This window comes from Saccopteryx leptura, chromosome 3 (genome assembly GCF_036850995.1).
Source record: "Saccopteryx leptura isolate mSacLep1 chromosome 3, mSacLep1_pri_phased_curated, whole genome shotgun sequence".
NCBI classification, from domain to species: Eukaryota; Metazoa; Chordata; class Mammalia; order Chiroptera; family Emballonuridae; genus Saccopteryx; species Saccopteryx leptura.
Window position 1 is genome coordinate 114,298,820 of NC_089505.1, and position 22,838 is coordinate 114,321,657.

General features: G+C 43.2%; 1 protein-coding gene and 2 pseudogenes across 2 annotated transcripts in view; 2 read left to right on the plus strand and 1 right to left on the minus strand.

Moving 5' to 3' along the window:
- Positions 1-22,838, minus strand: part of TRIT1 (tRNA isopentenyltransferase 1) — a 64,822-nt gene that overhangs the window by 33,641 nt on the left and 8,343 nt on the right. The window lies entirely within an intron of this gene.
- Positions 10,732-12,179, plus strand: LOC136397247 (ribosomal protein uL24-like pseudogene; annotated as a pseudogene).
- Positions 15,180-15,878, plus strand: LOC136397613 (charged multivesicular body protein 3 pseudogene; annotated as a pseudogene).

The window sequence follows — 22,838 nt, forward strand, 5'->3', positions numbered from 1 at the left end:
GCCTCTACAGACTCATCACTGTACCAAATGGGGTTTCTCCACCAAACTGCCAGTTTCCTTCAACTGCTTATCCCACCTAGTAATGTTACTCCTATGTGGTGGCGCTTCCTTATAAATGGGCCGATATTCATGTTGCGCTTTGGTCATGGATTCTAATTTAGCGAGCCACAGAACACAATGAACTTTCCTCTGTACCGTCCACATCTCGACTGGCATGGCCGTGGGCTGCTCCGCTGTATACACAGTGTTATGTCATCATCTACGCATGCGCACATGCTGCCACATCATCTTACAGAAACTGGGAGGGTTTTCCTTTTATTTGGTGTAGATTTCACATTTCTATCATCTTTTGTTGCTTTCCTGTGACCGGTCAAAAGTGCACCATGACTTTACAGACACACTGTATATACAATGAAATTATTTTTCAGCCTTAAAAGGGAATGAAATTCTAAGATACACTATAACATAGATGAACCTTGAAAACATTATGTTAAGTGAAGCCAATCACAAAAGAACAAGTATTGTATGATTACACTGATATGACGTTATCTAGAGGAGTCAAATTCAGAGACAAAGCAGAAGAGTGGTTGCCAGTGATTGGAGCAGAGGAAGGGGAATTTAGTGTATAACAAATACAGAATTTCAGTTTGGGAAGGTGAAAAAAGTTTGGGAAGATGAAAAAGACACGAGGGTGATGACAGCTGCAGGACAGTGCTCTCTCTCTCTCTCATAATGCCAGACCTGGATATTTAAGAGCCTAGAACATTCCCATTATCAATGAGAAGCAATATAATATTGTGAAATAGTTAACAGTGGGACTCAGGGCCCAGGTTACCTGGATTTAAGTCCTGGCTCTACCACCCATTGGCTATGTACACTGACAAGTTATTTAATCTCTGTGCCTCAGATTTCTTATTTATAAAATGAGGATAATCTTAAATCTAACCTCAAAGTTAGTTGTGGGAATTAAATAACTAATACATGCAAAGCATATGGAATAAGGCCTGCCCTATAAGAAGCAGTCAATAAATGTTAGCTAGCAAGCATCATCATGTTCACTTCAGACACCTGAAACCTGATGTTATGTCCAAAACTGAATTCCTTATATTCCCAGCCATATTTGAGTGAACCACCTAGAACATCAATCCAAATACCTTGAAGTGATCCTAGTATCTCTGTCTATCCCCACCCCATTTCCAATCTGTCTCAACTTCTATCCATACTAGTTTCCAAAATGATTTCAAAGCTCATCACCATTACATTTCCCACTGCCATTACATCAACTGAAAGCTTCACGATTTCTCAACTACACTATTCCATCAGCTTCCTCATTGATCTTACTTTTAGAGTATAAGCCCTCCAATTCATGTCCACACTGCAGTCAGTGATCTTTCTGAAATGAAAACCTGATTTCATCCAGCCCACACACTTCAGCATTGTGTCCCAACGACAGCCTATCTTGAGACCCCCCAATGCTCCCTATCTGTGCTTGTCCTCTGTGCTCCTACAGTAGCCTGCATTACCTGTATCACAGAATCTATTGTATATATCTCTAAATCTCCCACATAGGCTACAAGTTCTGAAGGAAGAAACTGTGTATTTTACCTCTAGTCCCAGCACCTAGCACAGTGTCTGGTATATAGAATATACTCAGTGAATACTGGGTATCTGGGGTACACACTGCTATATCCTATGCTAAGAGTTTCATACCCTGTGAAGTTATTTTGCCCTCACTTTATCAATGAGGAAACAAATTTAGACACAGTAGGTAACCTGCCCAAAGTCACACAGCTAGTTAGTGACAGACAAATTTTGAATCCATGTTTTCTGACTTCAGAGTCAGTGTTCTTACACTATGTTGCTAATCTCTGTTCTGTTCAAATCAGCTTTGTGACTTTGAGAAGTCAACTTTCTCTCCTTAAAACTCAATGTCCTCACATCTAACATCCCTTTCTAATTCTAACAGTCTGAGATTCAGAAAAATGGTTTTGGTATAGGGGGTGAAAGAAAAATATATTTGTTCAAAGGCTGTTGGCACTCACCAGAAACCTTTCTGATTGAAGGAATATGAATTTGATTACTAAACTGAAGAGTAGGGAAAAGGTCAGTCCCTTGGCTAATTTTTCTTTTTTGACAAAAGGATGAGTTTTTAAAAATTTACACTTTACTGGGTTAGAAAGAATGAATTAGCTGCAGAAACATCATGGCAAGCAACGACTTTTAGCTTTGGCAACAATTCAACTGCAGACATGCTGAATAAATCAGACAGTGAAGATGCTCTGTGAGTGGGATAGCCTGTGCCTGACTTGCTTGCTCAGTCTGGTGAGAGGAGTGGTTTGGAATTTCTAGTGCAGATCATAGCTTTTATTCCTCCTGTGCCTATCTCTCTTTAAGGTAAAAGGGACTACAATCATAACATAAGACCATACTTCCGCCTGACCTGTGGTGGCACAGTGGATAAAGCGTCAACTTCAAATGCTGAGGTTGCCAGTTTGAAACCGAAACTCTGGGCTTGCCTGGTCAAGGCACATATGGGAGTTGATGCTTCCTGTTCCTCCCTCCTTCTCTCTCTGTCTCTCCTCTCTAAAAAAAATGAATAAAAAAAATAATTTAAAAAAGAGACCAGCCTGACCAGGCGGTGGCGCAGTGGATAGAGTGTCGGACTTTGATGCAGAGGACCCAGGTTCGAGACCCCGAGGATGTCAGCTTGAGCGCGGACTCATCTGGTTTGAGCAAAAGCCTACCAGCTTGAACCCAAGGTCGCTGGGTCCAACAAGGGGTTACTCGGTCTGCTGAAGGCCTGCGGTCAAGGCACATATGAGAGGGCAATCAATGAACAACTAAGGTGTTGCAACGCGCAATGAAAAACTAATGATTGATACTCCTCATCTATCTCCGTTCCTGTCTGTCTGTCCCTGTCTATCCCTCTCTCTGATCACTCTCTGTCTCTGTGAAAAATACATAAATAAAAAATTTTTTAAAAAATTAAAAAAAAAAAAAAAAAAAAGAGGCCCTGGCCAGTTGGCTCAGCGGTAGAGCATCGGCCTGGCGTGTGGGGGACCCGGGTTCGATTCCTGGCCAGGGCACATAGGAGAAGCGCCCACTTGCTTCTCCACCCCCCCACTCCTTCCTCTCTGTCTCTCTCTTCCCCTCCCGCAGCCAAGGCTCCATTGGAGCAAAGATGGCCCGGGCACTGGGGATGGCTCCTTGGCCTCTGCCCCAGGCGCTAGAGTGGCTCTGTTCGCGACAGAGCGACGCCCCAGAGGGGCAGAGCATCGCCCCCTGGTGGGCGTGCCGGGTGGATCTTGGTCGGGCGCGCCGGGTGGATCCTGGTCGGGCGCACGCGGGAGTCTGACTGTCTCTCCCCGTTTCCAGCTTCAGAAAAATACAAAAAAAAAAAAAAAAGAGACCAGCCTGACCAGGCGGTGGCACAGTGGATAGAGTGTTGGACTGGGATGTGGAGGACCGAGGTTCGAGACCCCGAGGTCGCCAGCTTGAGCGCAGGCTCATCTGGTTTGAGCAAAGCTCACCAGCTTGAACCCAAGGTTGCTGGCTTAAGCAAGGGGTTACTCGGTCTGCTGTAGCCCCACGGTCAAGGCACATATGAGAAAGCAATCAATGAACAACAAAGGTGTCGCAATGAAAAACTGATGATTCTCATCTCTCTCCGTTCCTGTCTGTCTGTCCCTCTATCTGACTCTCTCTCTGACTCTGTAAAAGAAAAAAGAAAAGACCATACTTTTCAAATTGAGATGTACATACATAATACATAATATGCATATGATGCATTCTTCCTGAGCATCAATTCTATTAAATGGTAAAAGGAATTGACAACATTTTGTTTAGAGGTTCTAGCAGGGGATCGCTGCTACTCATACACCCTTGACCGAAGAAAGGTCCTCTCCTCTAGCGGGGAAGTTCGTCCTCTTCGACCGAGCGCGCAGCTTCGGAAGGGACGCACGTGGAGCGGTGAGAGAGGAAGGGGACACCCACCTAGCCAGCCAGATCAGCCGAATCAACCCTGGTGACCAATGGGGTGACAGATGTTGCAGCCAGATCGCCCTCACATCCAATTTACAATATTTTTACATCTAAATTAATATGGACAGATTAGGGCAGAGAATGCAAAACTGGCATATACTTTTAAGTTAAAAAATAAAAAACTTTGCAATGCAGAACTCTGCAGCAGGGCTGCTTAGCAGTCCATCTGCAATGCAGGGATATAAGGAAATTCAGAAATCATCCATCCAGTCCAATCACCTGAAATTTTATACTTGAGAACACTGAGGCTCAGACAGCTCCCCTGCCCATATACTGGCTGGAAGTAGAGACAGGATTCAAGTCTAGAAGCTCTGTCTATAACACAAACTGTTTCTGCTGCTTCTTATCAGAATTTTTATCCCCATTTGACTCTGGTCTGTTTGCTTGCTTCAAGTTCTGAATTTCAACTAAGATGAAATTAAATTCCAAAACCCGAGAAGACAGTTACCATACACTGAACCCCTTCAAAGTTCCCAAGAATAAGTGACAGGAGGCAAACAAAACCTCACTGACATAGGCAATAGTATGGCAGTTACCAGAGGAAAAAGGTTAGGGTTTGTTTTTTATTTTTTTTATTTCTTTTTTATAGGAGGAGGGGGAGCTAGAAGTAACAACTCCCATATGTGCCTTGACCAGACAAGTGCAGGGTTTTGAACTGGCGACCTCAGCATTCCAGGTCAATGCTTTATCCACTGCGCCACCACAGGTCAGGCAAGGTTAGGGTTTGTAAAGGGGGTCAAATATACAGTGATGGAAGAAGATCTGACTTTTGAGTGGTAGGCACACAATGCAATATACAGATGATATATCACAGAACTGTACACTTGAAACCTTTGTAATTTTATTAATCAAGGCCACCCCAATAAATTTAATTTTAGCCTGACCAGGCAGTGGCGCAGTAGATAGAGAGTTGGACTGTGTTGTGGAGGATCCAGGTTCGAAGTCACCAGCCTTGAACGCGGGCTCATCTGGTTTGAGCAAGGCTCACCGGCTTGAGCCCAAGGTCGCTGGCTCGAGCAAGGGGTCACTCGGTCTGCTGTAGCCCCACGGTCAAAGCACATATGAGAAATCAATCAACGAACAACTAAGGAACTGCAACGAAGAATTGATGTTTCTCATCTCTCTCCCTTCCTGTCTGTCTGTCCCTCTCTCTGACTCTCCCTCTCTGCCACAAAAAAACACCCAAAAACAAAAAAAACAATAAATTTAATTTTAAAAGAGTAATAGAAAGATGAAAATTTATACAGACAATAACATGTGACTATAATACTAAGACTGACACAAAGGGGTTTTTTTGTTGTTGTTTTGTTTTAAGAGAAAGGCAGGGAAAGAGAGACAGAAAGACAGGAACATAGAGCAGTTCCTGTGTGTCCTGACCAGGGGTTGAACCGGCAACCTTGATGCTCCAACAAACCAAGCTATCTGGCCAGGACTTAATTTTTTTTATTTAGAAAAAAAATTATTGATTTTTAGAAAGACAGAGGAAGGGAGGGCGGAGGGGAAAGGAAAGCATTCATTTGTTATTCCACTTAGTTGTGCATTCATTGGTTGCTTCCCTTGCGTGCCCTGACCAGGATTGAAACGCAATGTTGTCTTTTCTAACCAACTAAGCTAAACCATCCAGGGCACAAAAGGGTTCTTGTGAGAAAATAAAATTAATAATAAAGTTTCCAGGCCCTGACCAATTAGTTAGTTCAGTTGGTTAGATCATCATCCCAAAACAAGGTTGCAGGTTCAACCCCTGGTCAGGGCACACATGGGAAGTGACCAATGAGTACACAACTAAGTGGAGCAACAAATAAATGTCTCTCTCTCTCTCCCTCCCCCCCCCCCTCAAATCAATATAGACAGAATGTCTGGGTTCAAATTCGGACTCTACTACCCGGCTATATAGCCTTTATTTGGCAGGTTATTTAAGTATCTAATTTTTCTTTGCCTAAAGTTTTCTCATCTGAAAATGAAAGTAATAATAGAACCTATGCTCTTCACTGGGTTATTCTGAGAATTAGGCTTAATAAAGAGTGGGACAAAAGTAGGTTTATAGTTGTAAGTACACAAAACACAGTTTATTCTGTATTCTTGCACTGTTATTTATTAATTATGGTACAAACAACTGTAAACCTAATTTTGTTCCACCCTTTATATGTAAAGTGTTTGGAATAGTGCCAGGCAGATGGTAAGCACTACATAACTGCTTGGTATTATCTATATTTAACTGGTGGAGGTTAAACAAGATTTTCCTTGGCCCTTTATGGTGAGACCCCTGCCTAGGGTTTATAAGAGAAGCACAAAATACCAGAGCTAAAAGGAGCTTTAGACACAGACACTGTATGGGCCAGAAAGCCTAAATTATTTACTACCTGGACCTTAACAGAAAATGTCTGCTGATCTCTACCTAATCCAATTAGTCTCTACTCCCTAATATATCTGAAGAGGGAACTAAAGCCCAGAGAAAAGCAGTAACCTATCCAAAGTTACATATGCAGTGACTTAGTGGCAAAGCGGATACTAAAACCCAGTAAGAATAAAGATTAACTATAAATTAGCAGAGAATAGTGGTACCTGAAGAGTTAAGCAAGTCATCTAATTCTAATCAATAGCTATGTACTGAATACTATAAGCCTAGGCATCAGTATCTTTTAATGTTCTCCAGGTGACTCCCATGTGCAGCTGGGGGTGAGAACCACTGTTACAATTATTGTGCTATGCTACAAGATGTAAACTAATCCTTCTGCAAAAAAAAAGAGCAAGGAAACTGACTAGGTAGCTAAGCAAAGGCACCCAGATCTACTTAAACCCGGACAATGCAGAATCCCCTATGACACCTGCAATTTCCTGCACATATGTATGTGTAAGGAACTCCACCGGAGGAACAGTATTGTGCAGTAAAAATAAAGAAGCCCTGGGTATCTCTTCTTTTACACTAAAGAATCAACACCATTTTTTATTTACATCTTTAAGTTCCAACAGTTAAATGGATTAAAACTTCAAACAAGAACTTTTTTATTTCTTTCTTTTTAGAGAGAGAGGAAGGGGGAGAAAGACACATTGATCTGTTTTTGTATGTGCCTTGACAAGGGATCAAATCCCACAATCTTTGCATATCTGGATGTCCCTCTAACTCCAGGGTAAGAACTCTTTCTAAAAGGATGTTAGAATAGCCAGGCCTGTGGTGGCTCAGTGAATAGATCATTGCCCTGAAATGCTGATGTCGCAGGTTCGAAACTCCAGGCTTGTCCAGTCAAGGCACATGAGAGAGGCAACTGCTATAAGTTGACACTTCCAGCTCTTATACTCCTTTTTCTCTTTCCCCTCTCTCTAAGATCAATAAATAAAATCTTTAAAAAAATGTTAAAATTAATTTATACTCCTAAAAAGTGTACAAAAGTATGCTAAATTTAAAACTTTTAGGCCCTGGTCAGATAGCACAGTGGATAAAGCCACCACCTGGAACACCAGAGATCATGGGTTTGACCCCTGGTCAGGGCATGTAGTAGAAGTAATCAGTAAGTACACAAGTAAATGGAACAACTAAATGTAACAATGAGTTGATGCTCCTCTCTCTTCCCCTATCTCTCAAAAGAAAAATTAATAAATAAAAAATTTTTACATAGCAAAAGAAAAAAATCATAAAACTCAAGACAAATGATCAACTGGAAAAATACTCCCAATACATGAGACTGTACAAACTTGAAACACGGCCCTGGCCGGTTGGCTCAGCGGTAGAGCGTCGGCCTGGCATGCGGGGGACCTGGGTTTGATTCCCAGCCAGGGCACACAGGAGAAGCGCCCATTTGCTTCTCCACCCCCCCCCCTTCCTCTCTCTCTCTTCCCCTCCCACAGCCAAGGCTCCATTGGAGCAAAGATGGCCCAGGCACTGGGGATGGCTCCTTGGCCTTTGCCCCAGGCGCTAGAGTGGCTCTGGTCGCGGCAGAGCGACACCCCGGAGAGGCAGAGCATCGCCCCCTGGTGGGCAGAGCATCGCCCCTGGTGGGCGTGCCGGGTGGATCCCGGTCGGGCACATGCGGGAGTCTGTCTGACTGTCTCTCCCCGTTTCCAACTTCAAAAAAATACAAAAACAAAACAAAAAAACCAAAAAAAACTTGAAACACAAAGCCTGACCTGTGTGCAGTGGATAAAGTGGAGACCTGGAATGCGGAGGTTGTGGGTTCGAAACCCTAGGCTTGCCGGGTCAAGGAACCCACAGAAGCAACAAGTTTGATGCTTCTCATTCCTTTCCCCACTCCTGCCTCTCTTTCTCTCCCCCCCCCTCTACAATTAATTAATAAAATCTTTAAAAAAACTTGAAATACACAAAAAGCTCTTACAAAAAAATAAATGAAAACCATTATACAGAAGTAGACAACATATCAAGTATGAACAGGCAATTCAAAACAGAAAATTCAAAACACAAAGGGTCAGTGAGTGTATTCTCAAAAAACAACCTAAGAAATGAAACCCATTTCTTCTTTACCAGACTGACAACAATGAAAAAGAAAGGTAATACACAAATTGAAAGGGTGAGGGGAAAGAGACATATCACTGACACAAACCTTCTTAAAAGCAGTCTGGCAATATGTATCAAAATGTAATGTGTGTTCAATTCAACAACACAGATAACCAACCCAATTTAAAAATAAACAAAGGGGCCCTGGCCCTGTTGGTGGAAGTCCTGGGTTCCATTATCAACCAGGGCACACAGGAGGTTCTCCCCTCTCTCTATCTCCTATCTCTCTCTCTTTCTTCCCCTCCTGTAGCCATGGCACCATCAAAGACTCCGGGAGCTAAGACAGCTCCATGGCTTTGCCTCTGGCATAAAATAAAATAGCTTGCCTGACCAGGCGGTGGCGCAGTGGATAGAGCATTGGACTGGGATGTGGAGGACCCAGGTTCAAGACCTCGAGGTCACCAGCTTGAATGTGGGCTCATCTGGTTTGAGCAAAGCTCACCAGCTTGGACCCAAGGTCTCTGGCTTGAGCAAAGGGTTACTTGGTCTGCTGTAGCCCCACGGTCAAGGCACACATGAGAAAGCAATCAATGAACTAAGGTGTCGCAACGAAAAACTGATGATTGATGCTTCTCATCTCTCTCCATTCCTGTCTGTCTGTCCCTCTCTATCTCTGTCTCTGACTCTCTCTCTGTCTGACGCTCTCTCTGTCTCTGTAAATAAATAAATAAGTAAAAACATTAAAAAAAAAAAGAAACAAAATAAAATAAAATAGCTCACTGGCTTCAACAGAGCAGCAGCACAGACAGGCAGAACATCGCCAGGTAGGGGGCTTGCAGGGTGGATCCCGGTCAGGCACATGCAGGAGTCTGTCTCTGCCTCCCCGCCTCTTACTTAATTTAAATAAATAAATAAATAAATGTTAAAAATGAGCAAAGGACCTAAAGAAAATATACAAATGGCCAACAAATACATAAAAAGATGCCCAACATCATTAGTCATTAGAGAAATGTAAATCAAAATCACAATAAGACACCACTTTCACACTCACCAGGATGACAATAATTAAAAAATAAAAAATAAATAAAAAGAACAGAAAATAAGCCCTGGCTGGAAGCTCAGTTGGTTAGAGCATCATCCCAAAGCACTGAGGTTGCCAATTCAATCCCTAGTCAGGACACATACAGGAATAGATCAATGTTCCTCTCTCCCTCCACCCCCCACCCCTGCCTTCCTCTCTTGCTAAAATTAATAAAAATTTTTTAAAAAGAAAAGGAAAATAAGTGCTGGAGAAGATGGTATCCTCATATACTGTTGGTGGGGGGTGTAAAACAGTATAGCCACTGTGTTAAAAAGTTTGGCAGTTTCTCAGAAAGTTAAACACAGAATTACCATATCACCCAGCAATTCCACTCCTTGGCACATGCCCAAAATAACTAAAAAACAAATGCATGTACAAACATGTTCATAGCAGCACTATTCACAACAGCCTAAAAGTGCTAATATCCATCAGGTGGACAAATTGTAATCTATACTACAATGGAATATTATTCAACCATAAAAAAGAACATGTACCTAGAACGTTGGCCTGGCATGTGGATGTCCCAGGTTCGATTCCAGGTCAGGGCACACAGGAGAAGCACCCATCTGCTTCTCTACCCCTCCTCCTCTCACTTTTCTCTCTCTTCCTCTCCTGCAGCCATGGCTCGTTTGGAGCGAATTGGCCCCGGGCACTGAGGATGGCTCCATGGCCTCCGCTTCAGGCACTAAGAAGAGCTTGGTTGCTGAACAATGGAGCAATGCCCCAGATGGGCATAGCATCACCCCCTAGTGGGCTTGCCAGGTGGATCCCAGTCAGGGCACGTGGGAGTCTGTCTCTGCCTCCCCTCCTCTCACTGAATTGAAAAAAAATAAACAAAAAAACCCCTATGTGCCAGAAATGCTACAACTGATATAAATTAAAAAGCCCAACATAAAAGGTTGTATATTATATGATCCTATTTATATGAAATGTCCAGAATGGGTACAATCTATAAAAACAGAAAGCAGACTGGCAGTTGTCATGGGCTGAGGGGAAGGGAAAATATGGAGACTGTTTAGTAGGTATGGGATTTTCTTTTGGGGTAATGGAAATGTTCTGGAACTAGATAAGAGATCTGAGGTATTGGTATACAACATTGTGAATGCACTAAATGCCACTGAATTGTTCATTTTAAAATGGTTATGTGGAGGGTGCTAGGTAGATGGTCACCTTTAAATTCAACCCTTTCATGACTCTGGACCATACATAGCTAAAACCGTAAAAACCACTTCAATGTCCCTTCATGTGTGCGCCTGAAGATCATGTCACCCCTACTATCCAAGGAGCTGCAGCAGAAGTACAACATCTGCTCCGTGCCCATTCACAAGGACAAGGTACAGGTGGCCCGAGGTACTACAAAGGTCAGCAAAACAGCAAGGTAGTATGGGTGTACAGAAAAAATATCATCTATAATGAATGGGTGTAGCTTGAGAAGGCTAATGGCACAATTGTTCAAGTGGACATTCACCTGAGCAAGGTAGTTATAACCAGGCTAAAACTGGACAAGAATCAAGAAAAATTTTTTTTCAATTTTTAAAATTTATTGCTTTGGCCCTGGCCGGTTGGCTCAGCGGTAGAGCGTCGGCCTGGCGTGCAGGGGACCCAGGTTCGATTCCCGGCCAGGGCACATAGGAGAAGCGCCCATTTGCTTCTCCACCCCCCCCCCTCCTTCCTCTCTGTCTCTCTCTTCCCCTCCCGCAGCCAAGGCTCCATTGGAGCAAAGATGGCCCGGGCGCTGGGGATGGCTCCTTGGCCTCTGCCCCGGGTGGATCCCGGTGGGGCGCATGCGGGAGTCTGTCTGACTGTCTCTCCCCGTTTCCAGCTTCAGAAAAATACAAAAAAAAAAAAAAAATTTATTGCTTTGACTGCCCTGGCCAGATAGATTGCTTAGTTGATAAGAGTGTCAGTTGAGCACAAAAGGTTGCCAGTTCAATCCCTGATCAGGGCACATACAGGAACAGATTGATATTCCTTTCTCTCTCTCTCTCAAATCAATAACCTTTTAAAAATTAAAATTTATTGGTTCAATAGAGAGAAACATTGATTTGTTGTTGCACTTATTTATGCATTCATTGGTTGATTCCTATATGCGCTGACAGTGTGGAATCCACAATATTGGTGTACTGAAATGATGCTCTAACCAACCGAGCTACCTGGCCAGAGTCCAGAAAAAAAATTCTTTTTTTTTTTTTTTTCTTCCAGAGACAGAGAGAGGGATAGACAGGGGCAGACAGACAGGAACGGAGAGATGAGAAGCATCAATCATTAGTTTTTCATTGCGCATTGCAACACCTTAGTTGTTCATTGATTGCCCTCTCATATGTGCCTTGACCGCGGGCCTTCAGCAGACCGAGTAACCCCTTGCTGGAGCCAGCGACCTTGAGTCCATGCCGGTGAGCTTTTGCTCAAACCAGATGAGCCCGCGCTCAAGCTGGCGACCTCGGGGTCTTGAACCTGGGTCCTCAGCATCCCAGTCCAATGCTCTATCCACTGCGCAACCGCCTGGTCAGGCTCAGAAAAAAAATTCTTGAACACAAAGCAAAATCCTGACAAACTGGAAAATAGAAAGGCAAATATAAGGAAGAACTAAATGAGAAAATGCAGGAATAAATAAAATGTTGTATAACCATGGTTTGATAGATTTTTAGCCTGGTATATATTCCTCTAAAACCTTTCAAAATGTCTCTGAAATATTTCCTTCTTGTGTTGTTACTGATATGTGGCTTTGTAAATCCATTGTTGCTTTTTTGATTCATTTTATGAATAAAAATTGAAAATATTTTTTAATTCTAATAAATAAATAAATAAATAAAAATGGCTAGTTATGTGAATTTCACCTCAATAAGAAAAAATAAGTATAGCCTCTAATAAAGGTCTTAGAAGGTTGGAAAAAGAAAATAAAATGTGTACATCCTGTCATCCATCAACCCCATTCTAGAAATTTACTCTGAAGAGAATCATCCAAGTACAAAAAGATATATATACAAAGATGTTCACATTAGCATCATTTATTATAGAAAAAAACCTGAACCTTCTAAATGACCTTCAGTAGAAATCTGGTTAAGTGAATTATGATACACTCGTGGAATTCTACACAAAAGTTAAAAATAATGTAGACAGAACCCTGCTGGCTGGATAGCTCAGTTGGTTACAGCACCCTCCCAATACACAGAGGTTGCCAGTTTGATCCCCATTCAGGGCACATACAAAAACAGATTGATGTTTTCTGTTTCTCTCTTCCTATCTCTCTCTAAAATCAATAAATTAATGATAATAATAATATAGACAGAGAGCTTATGCTATCCAATTTCAAGACTTATATAAAGCTATGGTAATCAAGACAATGTGATATTGGCAAAAGAACATATAGATCAATGGGAAAAAAAGAAAATAGTCCCCACACAAATACAGTCAATTAGTTTTTGACAAAGGTGCAAAGGTAATTAATTCAATAGAAAAAGGGTAGCCTTTCAAAAAACAGTGCGGGTACAACTAGATGTCAATATACATCCATACTTTATGCAAAAATTCACTCAAAACAGATAGATTAGCCTGACCAGGCGGTGGCGTAGTGGATAGAGCGTCAGACTGGGGTGTGGAGGACCCAGGATCAAGACCCTGAGGTCGCCAGCTTGAGCGCGGGCTCATCTGGTTTGAGTAGAGCTCACCAGCTTGAGCCCATGATCGCTAGCTCAGGCAAGGGGTCACTCAGTCTGCTGTAACACCCCCTCCCCTGTCAAGGCACATATGAGAAATCAATCAATGAACAACTAAGGAGCCGCAATGAAGAATTGATGTTTCTTATCTCTCTCTGTTCCTGTCTGTCTGTCCCTATCTGTCCCTCTCTGACTCTCTCTGTCTCTGCCACAAAAGCAAACAAAAAAACAGATAGATCACAGACCTAAACATAAAACTCAAAGCTACAAAATTTTTTTAAAAAACACAACTGGCCCTGGCCAGTGGCTCGGTGGATAGAGCATCAGCTCAGCGTATCTATGTCATCGGTTCAATTCTTGGTCAGGGTACCCAGGAAAAGCAACCATCTGCTTCTCTCCCTCTCCCCCTTCTCTCCTTCCTGCCCTCCCATAGTCAGTGGCTCAGCTGGTTCAAGCGTGGTCCCTGGGGCTGAGGATAGCTGGGTTGGTCCGAGTATATCAGCCTCAGGTGCTAAAAATAGCATTTGCTCCAGACAAGGTTGCCAAGTAGATCCTGGTCTGGGTACATGTGGGAGTCTGCTTCACTACCTCCCCTCCTTTCACATAAAAAAAAAAAGTAGGTCTTTCAAATTTCACTTCAGAGGTTTAGGTGCAACTTTCCTTCAGTCATCCTGAATCCAGGTTTACCCAACACCAGCAGCCTCCACAGTGCCGCTGAAGGCCGACCCCAAGGAGATCAAAGTCGTATACCTGAACAGCACTGGTGGGGAAGTTGTGCCATGTCTGCCCTATCCCCCCAGATCGGGTCTCCTGGGTTTCTCTCCAAAAAAAAAATAGGTAATGACATTGCCAAAGCAACCAGTATTGGAAGGACCAGAGTATTATGGTGAAATTGACCATTTAGACAGGCCCAGATTGAGGTAGTGCCTTCCACCTCTGCCTCGATCATCAAAGCCTTCAAAGAACTGCCACAAGACTGAAAAAAAAGAAAAAAATTAGCACAGTGGAAATATCACTTTTGATGGGACTGTCAACACTGCCCGACAGATGCCACACCAATCTTTAGCCAGAGAACTCTCTGAAACCATTAGAGATCCTATGGGTTGCAATGGTGATGGGTGCCACCTGCATGAAATCACAGATGACAACAGTGGTGCAGTGGAATGCCCGGCTAGTTAAAACTACAAAGAAAAATATTCAATTAAAGATCATTTGACAACCAAAAAAAAGGAAAAAAACCTGCATGACCTCAGATTTGGCAAAAAAAAAAAAAAAAAAAAGTCATGAAAGACAAAGACTGAGAAACTGTCACAGATTGGAGGAGACTAAGGAAGACATGATGCCTACAAACAGTATGGTATCCTAGATTGGATTCTAAAACAGAAAAGACATTAAGTAGAAAGCTGAAATCCAAAATAAAGTCTGAAATCTAAATAAAGTTGACAGTTAACAGTATTGTACCTATGTCAATTTCTTAGTTTTGATAAATGTGCCATTATGACATAAGAAGTTAATTTTAGGAGAAGGTGGTTGAAAGGTATACAAGAACTCTGGACTTGTTGAAAACTTTTTTTTTTTACAGAGACAGAGAGAAAGTCAAAGAAAGAGAGATAGATAGGGACAGACAGGAACGAAGAAAGATAAGAAGCATCAATCATTAGTTTTTCGTTGCAACATTTTAGTTGTTCACTGATTGCTTTCTCATATGTGCCTTGACCGTGGGCTTTCAGCAGACCGAGTAACCCCTTGCTCGAGCCAGCGACCTTGGGTCCAAGCTGGTGAGCTTTTGCTTAAACCAGATGAGCCCGCACTCAAGCTGGCGACCTCGGGGTCTCGAACCTGGGTCCTCTGCATCCCAGTCCAACGCTCTATCCACTGCGCCACCGCCTGGCCAGGTTCATTGAAAACTCTTGTGTAAATCTATAATTACTTCAAAATTTAAAAACAGGGGCGCAGGGAATGAAAACCGGAAGGAGCAAGACGAGTTCAATAAGCTATGGGCCTGTTTGGGAAAACCCAGGAGAAGCTGCCCAAAGAGCTGGTCAATGAGTGGTCACTGAAGATAAGAAAGGAAATGAGAGTTGTTGACAGGCAAATAAGAGATATTCAAAGAGAAGAAGAAAAAATGAAACGATCTGTGAAAGATGCTGCCAAGAAGGGTCAGAAAGAAGTCTGTGTGGTTCTGGCCAAGGAGATGATCAGGTCAAAGAAGGCTGTCAGCAAGCTCTATGCATCCAAAGCTCACATGAACTCTGTGCTCATGGGGATGAACCACCAGCTGGCGGTTTTACAAGTGGCTGGTTCCCTGCAGAAGAGCACCCAAGTGATGAAGGCCATGCAGAGTCTTGTGAAGATCCCAGAAATCCAGGCCACCATGCGGGAGCTGTCCAAAGAGATGATGAAGGCTGGAATCATAGAAGAGATGTTAGAGGACACTTTTGAAAGCATGGATGACTAGGAAGAAATGAAAGAAGCAGCAGAAATGGAAATAGACAAAATTCTCTTTGAAATTACAGCAGGGCCCTTGGGCAAAGCACCTAGTAAAGTGACTGATGCCCTTCCAGAGCCTGAACCTCCAGAAGCGATGGCCACCTCAGAGGAAGAGGAGGAGGAGGAAGCCATGCAGTCCCGGCTGGCCACGCTCCGCAGCTAGAGGCCACCAGCCAGGCCCTCCGGCTCTTCCATGGCCTGTCCACCCGCTGTGCGCCTACTCCACTCAAATGGCACTCCGTCATGTATCTCTTGCACTACACCTCTGTGATGAGGCTTTGCATCCCGGAGAGGTTCTCTTGGCAGAACTTTGGGGATCTCAACAGGATTGTTCCTGAGATGGTGTAATAAATGCATCATTTTCAGGAGTATAAACAGAAGTATCTTTTTGGAGGGAGGGAAAAGAATTTGGTCTTCTCGCAAAACACTTCTGAGAATAGAGTTCATTGCCAGAATGTTGAGGATTCTGTACATTTTTGTGGTCTGTAAAACACTACATAAATGGATTTTAATAAATTTCTGCTTTAATTTAAAAAAAATTTAAAAACAACAATAACATAGAACAGGCTTTCTCAACATCAGTGCAATATATTGATATCTTGGGCCAGATAATTCTTTGTTGTGAGGGCTTATTTTATGAATAGCATATACTGGCTTCTACAATTAGAATGCCAGGAACCCACCACCCTGGTTGTTATAACAAAACAGTTTCCAGATTGTCCAATGTCCCCTGGCAAAATTCCCTCAGGTTGAGACCGCGAATGCAAAGTTGTATACATTAACATGTAAAGATATCCATAACATACTGTTAAAGGGAGAAAAAAGCAGGACACAGAACAGCATGAAATGTATGCATTAACGTAAGTAAAAACAGATAGACATGAATGAAACTTGAGGACATTATGCTAAGTGAAATAAAGCAGTCACACAAAAGACAAATACTGTACCATTCCACTTATATGAAGCACTTAAGAGTAGTGAAAATCATAGACATAGAAAGTTGAATGGTGGTTGCCAAGGGCTGGAAGAAAGGAGGAATGAGGAGTTCTTGTTTAAGAACTATCGAGGCCCTGGCCGGTTGGCTCAGTGGTAGAGCATCGGCCTGGCGTGCAGAAGTCCTGGGTTCGATTCCCGGCCAGGGCACACAGGAGAAGCGCCCATCTGCTTCTCCACCCCTTCCCCTCTCCTTCCTCTCTGTCTCTCTCTTCCCCTCCCGCAGCCGAGGCTCCATTGGAGCAAAGATAGCCCGGGCGCTGGGGATGGCTCCTTGGCCTCTACCCCAGGCGCTAGAGTGGCTCTGGTCGCAACAGAGCTACGCCCCGGAGGGGCAGAACATCGCCTTCTGGTGGGCAGAGCATGGCCCCTGGTGGGCATGCCGGGTGGATCCCGATCTCTCCCGTTTCCAGCTTCGGAAAAATACAAAAAGAACTATCGAGTTTCAGTTTTACAATATGTAAAGAGTTATGAAGATGGATGGTGGTGACAGTCACATATTATAAATGTATTTAATACCACTGACCTGTACACTTTTTTTAGTTAAAAATTTTTTTTATTCATTGTAGAGAGGAGAGTGAGAGAGAGAAAGGGAGAGGAGCAGGAAGCATCAATTCCCATGTGTGCCTTGACCAGACAAGTGCAGGGGTTTGAACCGGCGATCTCAGTGCTCCAGGTCGATGCTTTATCCACTGCACCACTTACAGGTCAGTGACCTGTACACTTAAAATAATTAAGATAGCCTGACCAGGTGGTGGCGCAGTGAATAGAGCGTCAGACTGGGATACAGAGGACCCAGGTTCGAGGCCTGAGGTCGCCAGCTTGAGCGCGGGCTCATCTGGCTTAAGCAAAAAGCTCACCAGCTTGGACCCAAGGTCACTGGCTCGAGCAAGAGGTTACTTGGTCTGCTGAAGGCCCCGCAGTCAAGGCACATATGAGAAAGCAATCAATGAACAACTAAGGTGTCACAACAAAAAACTGATGATTGATGCTTCTCATCTCTCTCCGTTCCTGTCTGTCTATCCCTATCTATCCCTCTCTCTGACTCTCTGTCCCTGTAAAAAAAAAATAATAATAATAATAATTAAGATAATAAATTTTGTTATGTGTATTTTACCACAATAAAAAAACCTGGAAAAAACCCACATACACACGTGCATAAAAACAGACACATGTCCGGAAGGATATGCACCAAAATGTTAAAATGGTTATCTCTAGTTGCAAAGACTAATGTTGATATTTTCTTTGTATTTTTCAGTGTTATTTGGATTTTTTTCAATAAACATGTACCCTTTTGTCAAATATAAAAAGGCTTTGTTCTCCATCATTTTGTTTCACAGTACTCCCATTTCAATAACCAAAATCCAACTAATCTGTCTCCAAAATATCAAAATGGTTACCTGTTATCCTCAGCCACGGCCCAATAATTCCAGCATCTTTCACCCAGGCTAATGTAAGAGAATCCTAAACTGTTTATCCCTCCCTAACCCATACTCCACCCTGCCATCAAAGTTACATTATGAAACAATTTTACTATCACTTCCCTATTTAAAACCCCAAACATAAAAATAAATAAATAAAAATAAAGATTCATAGCATGCCTTTCAATGGCTTCTAAAATTTGTTACCAGAGTTTGTATTTTTAGTTTCACCTCCTACAACTGTCTCTCAAGTATCCTAGATGGCAGATAGCTGCTGACTTGAAAACATACCATGCACTCTTTTACTCTTTCCTTGCTTTGCTCATGCTGTTCTTTTGTCAAGAATATTCTTCTTGGGCCCTGGCCAGTTGGCTCAGAGGTAGAGCGTCGGCCTGGTGTGTGGAAGTCCCAGGTTCGATTCCCAGTCAGGGCACACAGGAGAGCGCCCATTTGCTTCTCTACCCCTCCTCCTCTCACTTCTCTCTCTCTCTCTCTCTATCGCTCTCTTTTCCTCCTCTCCTGCAGCCATGGCTCAATTAGAGTGAGCTGGCCCCAGACGCTGAGGATGGCTCCATGGCCTCTACCTCAGGCACCAAAAAATGGCTCAGGTTGCAACAGAGCAAGGGCTGCAGATGGGCAGAGCATTGCCCCCTAGTGGGCTTGCCAGGTGGATCCTGGTAGGGGCACATGTGGGAATCTGTCTCTGCCTCCTCTCCTCTCACTAAAAAGAAAAAAAAGAGAGAAAAAGAATATTCTTCTTGCCTGACCAGGCGGTAACACAGTGGATAGAGCATCAACCTGAGATGCTGAGGACCCAGGTTCAAAACCCTAAGGTCACCAGCTTGAGAGTGGGCTCATCCAGCTTAAATATGGGCTTGTCTATTTGAGCACAAGGTCACCTGCTTGAGCATGGGATCAGACATGACCCCAAGGTCGCTGACTTGAGGAAGGAGTCCCTGGCTTGACTGAAGCCCCCCACCCCCATAAGGCACTTTTGCGAAAGCAGTCAATGAACAATTAAAGTGCTGCAACTATGAGTTGATGTTTCTTATCTCTCTTAAAAAGAAAAAACAAAAGAATATTCTTCTTGCCCTGGCCCTGTAGCTCAGATGGTTAGAATGCTGTCTCCATATACAAGGTTGCAGATTCTATCATCGGTGAGGGCACATACAAAAATCAATCAGTGAATGCATAAATAAGTGGAACAACAAATTGATGTTCCTCTCTCTCTCTCTCCTCTCATGTTACTCTCTCTCATTAAAATCAATAAATTAAAAAACTTTTTTATTCCTTCTTTACCTAATGAAATATATACAAAAAAAAGAACAGGATGGAGGATGAATTGAAAATTAAGTAGGAGGAGGTGGAGAAAAAAACATAGAATAGCATGAAGATGACCAGTCAAGAAAGTAACTTTTTTTGGCCCTGGCCGGTTGGCTCAGCGGTAGAGCATCAGCCTGGCGTGCGGGAGTCCCGGGTTCGATTCCCGGCCAGGGCACACAGGAGAGGCGCCCATTTGCTTCTCCACTCCTCCCCCTCTCCTTCCTCTCTGTCTCTCTCTTTCCCTCCCACAGCCGAGGCTCCATTGGAGCAAAGATGGCCCAGGCGCTGGGGATGGCTCTGTGGCCTCTGCCTCAGGCGCTAGAATGGCTCTGGATGCAACAAAGCGACACCCCAGAGGGGCAGAACATCACCCCCTGGTGGGCATGCCGGGTGGATCCCGGTCAGGCATATGCAGGAGTCTGTCTGACCACCTCCCCGTTTCCAGCTTCGGAAAAATGAAAAAAAAAAAAAAAAAAAAGAAAGTAACTTTTTTTAATATTTTATTTATTGATTTTACAGTGAGAGGATTGGGGGGACAAGAAGTAGCTGCTTCACTCTAGCTGTTCATTGGTTGTTTGTCATATGTGCCTTGACCAGGCAAGCCCGGGGATTCCAACTGGCAACCTCAGCGTTCCAGGTCTAGGCTCTACTTACTGCACCACCACAGGCCAGGCAAGAAAGTAATTTTTTGCCCTGGCCAGATAGCTTAGTTGGTTAGAGCGTTGTCCTGATATGCAGGTTGCTGATTGGATCCCCAATCAGGGCATATACAGGAATAGATCGATGTTTCTCTCTCTCTCTCCCTTCCTCTCTCTAAAATCAATTTAATAAAAAGTAATTTTTGGTAAAAGTGAGATAATTATAGAGCCTACACCTCATTAGGTTGTGGTGAGGATATTAAATGAGATAATACGCCAAACATTTAGAACAGTGTCCAGTATATACAATATATTCCAATTGTTATTTTCAGTATTATTATTATTATTATTCATGGTACAGTGCTGAACTTCAACTCCAGTTGCCACAATGAGGAAAGAGCAGTGAGGTCCAGCAGGGCTCCAGAGGTAAGCAAAGAAACCCTCGTCTGACTCAATTTATTCAACAAACTACACATGAAACCAAAACCAACTAGGTTAAGCCATACTAGAGTACATACAGAGCATAGATGAATTCCTATATACCCAAAATAAGTTTTACCTCTCAAAAATATATTTTTTTGAAGTGGAGCTATTTCAGGTAAAACATCAGGACAGCACATGCTCACAAATGTGAATCTATAAGTCCCATTTTTGCTCCCCTATGGCTACCCAGCCAGTAGTCACTTCTCTTTCCTTACTAACAAGGGAGGTTTGAGTACAAAGTTCTTCCCATAGCTGAAAAAAGGTGAATATATATATATATATATATATATATGTACAACCCATCCTCTAAATACTGTGGCCAAAGGAAAATTAAATTCACTCACAATAGAGGTGAATCAAGGGACCTTAGAAATTTTAGATGAGTCAAAAAATTTTTGCCTGACCAAGAGGTGGCGCAGTGGATAGAGCGTCGGACTGGGATGCGGAAGGACCCAGGTTCGAGACCCCGAGGTCACCAGCTTGAGTGCAGACTCATCTGGTTTGAGCAAAGCTCACCAACTTGGACCCAAGGTCGCTGGCTCAAGCAAGGAGTTACTCGGTCTGCTGAAGGCCTACGGTCAAGGCACATATGAGAAAGCAATCAATGAACAACTAAGGTGTTGCAACGTGCAATGAAAAACTAATGATTGATGCTTCTCATCTCTCTCCATTCCTGTCTGTCTGTCCCTGTCTATCCCTCTCTCTGACTCACTCTCTGTCTCTGTAAAAAATAAAAAAATAAAAAAAAAAAAAATAAAAAAATAAAAAAACCCTTTAAAAAAAATTTTTTTTACACTGACTTTATTGGGGTGACATTGGTTAATAAAATTACATAGGTTCCAGGTGTGCCATTCCACAATCCATCATCTATGTGTACACTGCACCACACGTTCACCACCCCAAATCTAGCCAGGCTCAGTCCTTTTATTTTTTTATATATTTTTTACATTTTATTTATTGATTTGGGGGGGAGAGAAACACAGAACATTCATCTGTTCCTGTATGTGCCCTGACTGGAGATCGAACTAGCAACCTTTAAGCATCGGGAGGGCGCTCCAACTAATCAAGATATCTGGCCAGGCAGGCCCAGTCCTTTTAAAAGATTGCCTCCAGCCTGACCAGGCAGCGGCACAGTGGATAGAGAGTCGGACTGGTACGCGGAGGACCCAGGTTCGAAACCTTGAGGTCACCGGCTTGAGCACGAGATCATCTGGTTTGAGCAAAGCTCACCAGCTTGAGCCCAAGGTTGCTGCCTTGAGCCCAAGGCTGAGCAAGGAGTCACTCACTCTGCTGGAGCCCCCTGGTCAAGGCACATATGGGAGAGCAATCAATAAACAACTAAGGTGCCGCAACAAAGAATTGATGCTTCTCATTTCTCTCCCTTCCTGTCTGTCTGTTCCTATCTGTCCCTCTCTATCTCTGTCACCAAAAAAAAAAAATTGCCTCCAGACAGCCCCCATCTATTCTGGTTAGCAGGGTTTCATGATTTTTATTTCATATCTTAGTAAGCCACTGTGATCCACTATACCATTTCTCCTTTAATGTCTCTCCCCCATGCATACCAGAACTCCCTTGAGCACTATCAGACAATAGTCCTTTGGTAAAAAACACTGCTCCTAAATTCTGTCCCAAAGCAGACAAAAAGAACTCCACATCTATTAAAGGACACAGAGCCTGCTTACTAGTCAGACTGCCAAAAATCATTTGCTTCTCCTCTTGTAGGTTTAGAGAAACACAAACACAAAGGGAACTGTGCTCCTATGTATGACTACTGCTTCTCCACAGGACTTGAAGAACTAAGGCTTTAGAGATACTTCCTCTCTATAAACCCAAATAGAACACTTAGTTTATTTTATCTTGGCATATAGTTAGCAGCCTGTATTTCCAGGCAGTCATTGTACATCTCTTGGCAAGGGCCTTCGAGTTTCTCAGTACAATGTTTCATCCAGTCGCTGAAGGCCATGCATTGTACCTTGAATTTACATGCCAAGAAAAAAACTCAGACTGAAAAAGAAGACCTTCAGTATCACCTTCCTGCAATATATGAGACACTACACAAGTTAGAAGGCCCAGATCCAGTTCCCAGGTGTGCAAGTGTCTTGAAGCATGATCTCCGTCCAGTCTGCTCTTTAATCTCTCTGCACCTCAGTTTTTCCATTCAGGAAAACAGGGATTGTATTACCTGCCCCTCCCTGAATTTAGACTCTTACTGCTAACTGAGAATATTTATGTTTCTGTCATTTGTGAGACTGGGGTTTGGAAACA